Below are 8,307 nucleotides of genomic sequence, written 5' to 3' on the forward strand. Positions count from 1 at the left end.
TGTGATTCTCATGGAAAAAAAAATCACATTTTTTTCCATAGTGATTCCCTAAAATCCCATTAACTAGGCAGATTAATGAAAGTGTAACTTTTAAAATATGACCTAGCATGAGAGGACATAGAAAGCATCATTCCTTCTATAACCACTGTTATTTTTAAAAATTTGACTTGAACTCAAAATTTTAGTTTCTAATTCTTATTGGAGAACTGCATATTGATCCTAGAACAAAGGGAGAAAATATACTTAATGTCAAAGTGGCTGGAAATGTTTTAATGTAAAGGTATGTTCTCCAGATAATTAACCAACAGTTTTGAAAGTTTACCTGTGAGCATCACACACAATGAAGATTTCACAGGGTTACCTGTGAAGTGGATACTGGAATACCTGTTATTGTAGAAAATTCTGTGCCTCTCACTCATCAGACTAGCTCTCACACTGAGATATCAGCTACAGTAAATAGTAAGCACCACTTCAACACAACTAAACAAGAGTGAAAACAGCATAATTTAAATGTGTCACTTTTTTGTGCTTAAATATATATTTGATTTCCAAGCCAAACACACCATTAAAGGCCAGTGTTCATACTCTTACTCAAGTTGTATTTTAAAAAAGGCTTTTGCTAAAATATAAAAATAGTACATAAAGATAATTGCAAAGTTCTAATTAGTCTTTCTCTTAAAATGGATTGTCTACTAGTTTAATACATGAAGTATTTTAAAGAGGTTATATAGAAATTTCACAGTAACCATAGAGGGAAAAAGTGCTTAAAATATCACAGAGCCTCATAATTAAACAGAAACTTACAGCTCAATTAAAATTAAGCATCATTATGCATAAAACATCAATGAGTACCAAGAGACTAATAAAAAAGAACTGCTATTGGTGTTAATAGGCAAAAGGTAAGTGATAATACAGCTTGGACTAAGCATTACAGATAGATTCAGAAAAAATTTAAATATTAGAAACTGGAATTCAATCTTTTTTCTAATAAGCTAATGAATATATTCTTGACATAGAAGAGCTATCCACTATTTCAAATATATTAATTCAAGTTTAAATGAAACACTGTGAAATAGATTTATTTATTGAATGAATTGGAAATTTGGGGCTATGAAAAATATGATTGTGATTTACTTTGAAAATAAAAAAATAAACAAAACAAAACAAAAAAATAAAAAACAGGTGACACCTAAGATTGACAGAAAAATTTAAAGAAATCATTCAGGTTAAATTTTTTTTTTTGAAAAAGAGGTGTCTTATGACATAATTAGAAACTATTTTTTCTTTAGAAGTAATATTATGTTTAAAAGAAGTTTATAGTTGATCTCATATAGGCAGATAAATCAATGGAGATAAGATATAGTTGTAGACATATAGATATAGATAAGACATAGCAATACATTTATAACTGAATCTTATCTATATCTATATTTTCCATTTATTTTTGGGGGTCTTAAAATATTTATCTTATCTATTGGTCTATATCAATGATTAAGAGATTTCTGGATAAGAAAATTTCATACTCCTGTGTCTTTGTTCTTTCATTTTTGAAATATAAAAGATGGACTATGGGATTTTTGAAGTCTTTTTCTCCTTTAAAAGTTTTCAGATTCTGATATTCTCTAAGAAATTTTCTACTGCAAAAACTTTTCATGAATATTGAGTTCTGACAAATTTATTTTATTTGATTATAGGAAAGAAATCATATCACTTAAACGAAGTGTTTTGGATATAATCAAACCATTCTGGCTGTATTGAGTTATTTTAACCACTATCCAGCACCTTGTTTTTGGCATAAAATATTATAGGAATTATGTCAACACTGATCGTCTAGCTTCTGTCTGACCTTTTCATCTGTATAGAACTCATGTCATTCATAGTAATTTTAAGATACGCAGTGATTTTTACATTTGCACTGAAATATTTTCCTTAGTAATTTTCCTATCTTGGATATATTTTTGTATGTATGGACATCCCAATTAATTTTCCCCCTTTCCTACAATAAGAGTGATGCACCTTAGCTTTGAACAGAAGTCAGAATCACTTCAGCCTCTTGCTGTGCTCTGCCTGCATAAGGGACTCTTCCTTTTGCTTCATTCCTCTCATAAGATCTCTGTCCCTCTTCTAAAAGACAGATGTCTTCATTTATTTGGAGAGTCTCCCTCTGTCACAGATGTCTGTGTTAATATACTGCTATAAAAATGGAGATTGGTTATAGAAAGAATATGAAAAGGTAAACAGAGAGTACAAATTTGTTTTTTGAGAAAAATGTTAGTTAAATTCATCAGAGTTAACATTCTACAACGAAGTGTTTTTAAATTCTGAGTTGGCTGTAAAAAGAATGTTTACCTGGCCAATTGACCAGCACATTGTATCAAAATTATAGCAATACTGGATTTTGTTTAGCTTTCTGCTTTTACTCTCCTGTTTTTAATTTTCCTTTTTTTCTTTCTCCCTTCTTATGGCCCTACCTCACTCCCACCCTTACTTTATTCTTTTCTTTCAATTTTCTGTAGGTCTGACATGGATTCAAAAAATTAATGTTATAAGGAACTCTAAAGAAAGAATTCATTGTGTCATCTCAAATATGCAAATTTAACTAAACTCTGTCGTATGTTTATATTATTTGCTTGACAGTGTATGAGAAAAAAAATTAACATTTGTCTGTGCTTTAATTTTTCTTCTAACCTAAATAAACTGGTAGTTTTAGATTTAGGTTTCTGTGTCAGCTCTCCTTCTGGTGACTGAATTTTACTAATGGAAAATTGTGGCATTCTAAATTGTTAACTGGTAATTATGAAGGCATGCAGTTGGAGATTTATTTGTATCTCATGACTAAAGTTATATCTTGGTTAGTTTTTTGTTGTTGTTGTTTTTAATATACTTTATTGATTTTTTACAGAGAGGAAGGGGGAGGGATAGAGAGTTAGAAACATCGATGAGAGAGAAACATCAATCAGCTGCCTCCTGCACATCCCCTACTGGGGATGTGCCCGCAACCAAGGTACATGCCCTTGACTGGGATCAAACCTGGGACCCTTGAGTCTGCAGGCTGAAGCTCTATCCACTGAGCCAAACCGGTTAGGGCTATCTTGGTTAGTTTTGAGTTTAATCTCATATTATACTTTGATTAAGTAATCTAGAAAAAACATTCATTTTTGGAGAAGGAAATCTATTAAGAACTTCAAAAGGATGTGCATGCTGTTTGGTTTCAAAATGGCATAGACATAGCTTTTTATTCTAACAATATTATTCCGAATGATTGAAAAGGACACTCAAGGTTTGGGATTTAAACATTACCCTACTCTTACTGTTTACTGTTTCCTTCATGAGTGTGCTTTGTTTAAAATCTTTAAAATCTCAAAATATTTTACTGAGGTATAATGGAGAGTAAAAATAACCAAAATAAAATAAATTAACAAAAAGTTTTTCAAGGGGTTAAGTTGAGGTTAAAGGGGTCCATAGGGCTCTAAAGTGACTTGGAAATAGAGGGTAGGGAGGGAAGGTCATGCTTATTTTATCATGTTAGGGTTACATTAAAATATACACAGGGGCTTTGTAGCGGAGATCCGGACTCCGGCAGGAGCCAGCATGGCATCTGAAACGTAAGACCAAGTTGTCCAAAAATTTGCTGCGCATGAAGTTCATGCAAAGGGGACTGGACTCGGAAACCAAGAACCAACTAGAAGAGGAAGAAAAGAAAATCATTAGTGAAGAGCACTGGTACTTGGATTTACCAGAGCTTAAAGAGAAAGAGAGTTTCATAATAGAAGAGCAGAGTTTCTTGTTATGTGAAGATCTTCTCTATGGAAGAATGTCCTTCAGAGGATTTAATCCTGAGGTTGAGAAATTAGTGCTTCAGATGAATGCTAAGAACAAAGCAGAAGAAGTTGAACAAAGCTTGATGTGTCAGATGAAGAAATGGCTAGAAGATATGAGACCTTGGTGGGGACAATTGGAAAAACATTTACCAAGAAAAGAGACCGTGCCAATTACGAAGAAGATGAAAATGGAGATATAAAACCAATTAAAGCAAAGAAGATGTTCTTAAAGCCCCAAGATTAAAATGTATGCCTTAAGATAGGGCTCAAAGATGCCTTGTGAGAGTTAACATATTTTGGAACTCATTCCAATGGTTTCTCTATAGATATTAATATTGTAATGTTTATTTGAAAAGAAATGTATAATTTTGGAAACATGCTGTTTTTGAAACAGATTGATGGATGTTATACATCCTTTGCTTAATATGGTATTCATCAAGAGTGGATTTTTAGCCCTTGATCTTCAAATGTACAAAGGCAATGTTTGCTTCCTAAAAATATTTTTGTCCCAGATTTTTAAAAAATATATCTTTTCAATCGCTGACCTTAAATTGACACATAACGTAATAATAGTATTTAAATTGTCCTTATATTTGCATTTTACTTTAAATTATTAATAATGTTAAGTCATTTCATACATTTTGGAATCAAATGTCATGAGAATTTATTCTATGTAAATTCATCAAGAACAAACATGCCTCTGTGGCCTAAAATATTTGCATGCGACCAAGTCATTCAGTTTGTGGAATTAAGTGGTTTTGTTTAAAGCTTTTAATTAATAAGAAAAAAAATGTTCTGTAATAAACATCTGTTTTCATGTAAAAAAAATAAAATAAAATATATACAACACTGTCCTCACACATTCATAATGAACACTGATAACTATTTTATGATTAAAAATTTCATTTTTTTAAGACAAGCATCCACATTTCATATGATGGGAACATATTAAAGTGCTATTTTCATTTTATGCTCATTTGAAATATGTTACATATAAACATTATTTTTTCTATATAAATTTATTGAATAGGTAAAAGGATCATCTATGTTCCTAATAGGTGTTAAAAGGAGCACCTATTACAAAGAAATTATATACATTATAAAGTATACATATAAATATTACATGTACATTTTATAATTTTTAAAAATAAATTATTATTATACTATACTGAAGGAAAAGCATTTGAAAGTTAAATCAAATCAGTATAAAAATTATATTTTAATGTATAAAAATCTTTGGATCCTAAGTTTTCATATAAAATATGAATATTCTTATCTCTAAATTAGAATTATTTTAATTACCTGAACATTTGGAAACATCAGCTCATATTAATTTTTAAGATAACTTCCATAAAATACAGCACTTTTCAAGTGTTTTTTCACATTCAAAAAAAGTTACTATTTTTCATTGTTAATGCCTTTTAAATGATGCAAAGGGTAGCATTAAGTGTTTATAATGTGAGGACTACAGTACCTATAATAAGAATCACCTTTTACATATTTCATGAATCTCTTTCTTGCAAAGTTATAATTTTTCTGATATCTAGATTTTATTTTTCTTTCTTTTTTCATTAGTGCCTCCAACATGTATTATATGACTTGTTCTGTGTACAAAAATTTAGAAATCTTATTAAAGGTTTTTAGCACTGATTTAAATGAGGTTATTAATAAATCTATTTAGATAATCATTATAATCTCCTTTCTCCCTTTTTAGCTTCTTTCCACCTGACAAATTTTTATCTATATTAAAATATTATATATTTCATTTTATCTACTAGAAATATGGCAGAGAAATATTTATGGCAAATATAAAACAATTTGTCAGAGTAAGTTACTTTCTTATTCTATGTTGTATCTTATATACTTAGTCTCTTTGATGATTTTGAATAAGTTGACTTGACCATTCAAATATAGATAGATAGTAATTTTAATTTTTGTAATCAAAGAAACAGACAAGTTGGTTATTTTTAATAAAGATTAAATTACCAAACTATTGAGCACATTGGTTTTGTTTTATTATTAAGTTTTTACCTGATCCCTAAAAACACTTGTTACACAGAAATATAAGGACACTGCTTTTCCCATTTCAATTGTCCTACTAATTCCACAGCTGTATAGTGGGAAATCTGTTGAGAGGAAGTATTAAAATATTTTAAAACCACATGGGGTTATTAAAACCTGGGATGAATCCTTTAAATCTTTGAGACAACTGTTCATCAGATGCTTTTTTTTTTTTTATACAGAAAAAAAAAACCCCTCCATACTTTACTAGAACCTATAATTCACAGCTGTTATTTCAGGCAATGTTCCTGGAGAATGGTCAGAGGAATATACTGGATCATTGGAAGAGGAAGAAATTAGCCAAATTCATCATTTGCTTTTAATTTTGCATTTTCATTCAATTAATTTTCTTACTTGTCTAGCAAGACTGAACTCATCTTAAAAGTCTTAATTTCTTTCAGCTCAATGTAAATGATGATGCCTGAGAGTCTTGAACTATAAATAATGTGGCCTATTTTGGGGGGAGGGGGTGCTGTGTAGCTATTATTTTTAGATGGAAAAAACAAAAGTATTTCACACACTCAAAAAAATGGTAGTAAGTGTTGAAAGTAATCAATGACTTGCCTTTTATTCGCCGTAAATGACAAGCTTAACAATTGTCACAGAACTCACCAGTGCATTCTGGAAATCTCATTCTGTCATAAAACCCTGACTATAGCAACATCTGTCTAGAGCTGGACAGAGCCCCGGTGACCCTGTGCTAACATTGGATCCCTGGTGGTCAGAAAGCAAGAAAGAAAGGTAAAAGCAAAGAAACATGTAAACGGCTTAAATGACAGAAGTACTCTCAGAAGGAAACCTTTTCTTTCTTTTTGTTCCTAGCTGTCAGAGGAAATTCTCTGGATGTATCTTTACTTTTGAGTTGAATGAGAATCAAAACAGAAGTTACATGTTATTAAACAAATAAAATTAGTGATGACCTCAAGTATTTTTGAACATTTATCCCAACTTTTTTTGCTTTGTTACCCAATACCCTCATGACAAAATGTCAAAACTTATTTTTTTTCCTGTTTTATTGGGATTATTCTATAGATTTGACATATTATAACAAAAACTAAATATTACCAGATCATTACAGACAATGAGAAAGAATGGACCTTCTTCTTGCCTCTGCTAAGAGATTGAAAGATTTTATTTTCCCTTGCAATACCACATAGCGTTGGTTTAGATTCGTCTTTATTTAGGTCCTTTCATATTGTAAAATGTGCCATTTCACCCAGCCTAGAAATATGAATTCTTGCCATAGACATTCTTCTCAGCAACAATTGAAAGAAATTAAGTGTCTAGGTATATTAGAACTGTCTGATTATTTTCTGTAAAATATTATCTATCTATCATCTATCTATTATCTATCTATCATCTATCTATCACCTTTTCTTTCTTGGATATTGGCAGTCTTGTGTCACAATAAAACAATTTAGATGGAACAGGTTTAATAAAAGGGAATGCAGAGATAGTCTGTTACTTTCTCCACTTTATAGTTAGCAAGTCTTAGACATCATCTCTTCTCATTTATCTCTGAATGGATGAACATACCTTTGCCAGGGGCTCATGATTGAATAATAAGGCAAATCATAAAGCCCAATACACTTCTCTTGGCACTCAATCCAATCAATCACTATGAAGCAAAGTACACTGGAAAAAAAATGACTGATCATTAAGATTTTTAGACAGCTTTTAAGTGCCTTAGACTGTGAAAAAAATATATATATATTTTGCAAATCTATGTGGAATGTACTTTATTAATACAAACTGATTTATGTAGTATATTTGCAAACTCACACATATAATTTCTCAGCTTCACAATTAGAACAAGTATAAATTTCTTTTGGAGTATATACTATGTCTAGAATGTTTTTCTTTTTAATTTGCCCATAAACATTCAGGAAAGTTCAGGAAACTCACATATACAACACAAGTTTTTAGTTCCACTTCTGCCTCAAGTGCACAAAGACAAGGAGCAGTAATCTATCTAGTTTATTTCTCTGAAAATGGTGTTCTTAAAGTACATCTTGCAGATAGATTATCTATCCCTCACAGCAAAGCTTCACAATGGGAGTCTAATAATTGTTCCTTTTCTAATTTCACTAAATGAGTTATAATTATTTTATGTCTGTTTTATGGTTACTGAATAGTATTAACCTAAACTCTAATTATAATATAGCTTTCAGAGAAATGTATGGACACCAAATTGATGAACAGCCAGCTTATGTAGGAACGTCCCATAAAGCACATACACAGCTAATAGTTTTAGGAATAGCATGTTAAAATTCAGAAGCACAACTCATTGTGAATGAAACAGGATGTAAATTAATTGAGTTTATGTCTTCCAAGACTAGACAGACAGGAACATGCAATTGTGATTAATACAAATAAAATAAATTTACAGTTAAGAACAAAATAACTATTTTCCAATATATTTGAA

At 30.6% G+C, this 8,307-nt stretch overlaps 1 pseudogene across 1 annotated transcript; it reads left to right on the forward strand.

Moving 5' to 3' along the window:
* The first annotated feature begins 3,610 nt into the window (after positions 1–3,610).
* Positions 3,611–4,066, forward strand: LOC307106667 (M-phase phosphoprotein 6-like; annotated as a pseudogene). Its single transcript has one exon. The product of its transcript is annotated as an M-phase phosphoprotein 6-like (transcript).
* Positions 4,067–8,307: the final 4,241 nt, after the last annotated feature.

The sequence above is a fragment of the Cnephaeus nilssonii genome (genome assembly GCF_951640355.1).
Source record: "Cnephaeus nilssonii genome assembly, chromosome: 10".
Lineage (NCBI taxonomy): Eukaryota > Metazoa > Chordata > Mammalia > Chiroptera > Vespertilionidae > Cnephaeus > Cnephaeus nilssonii.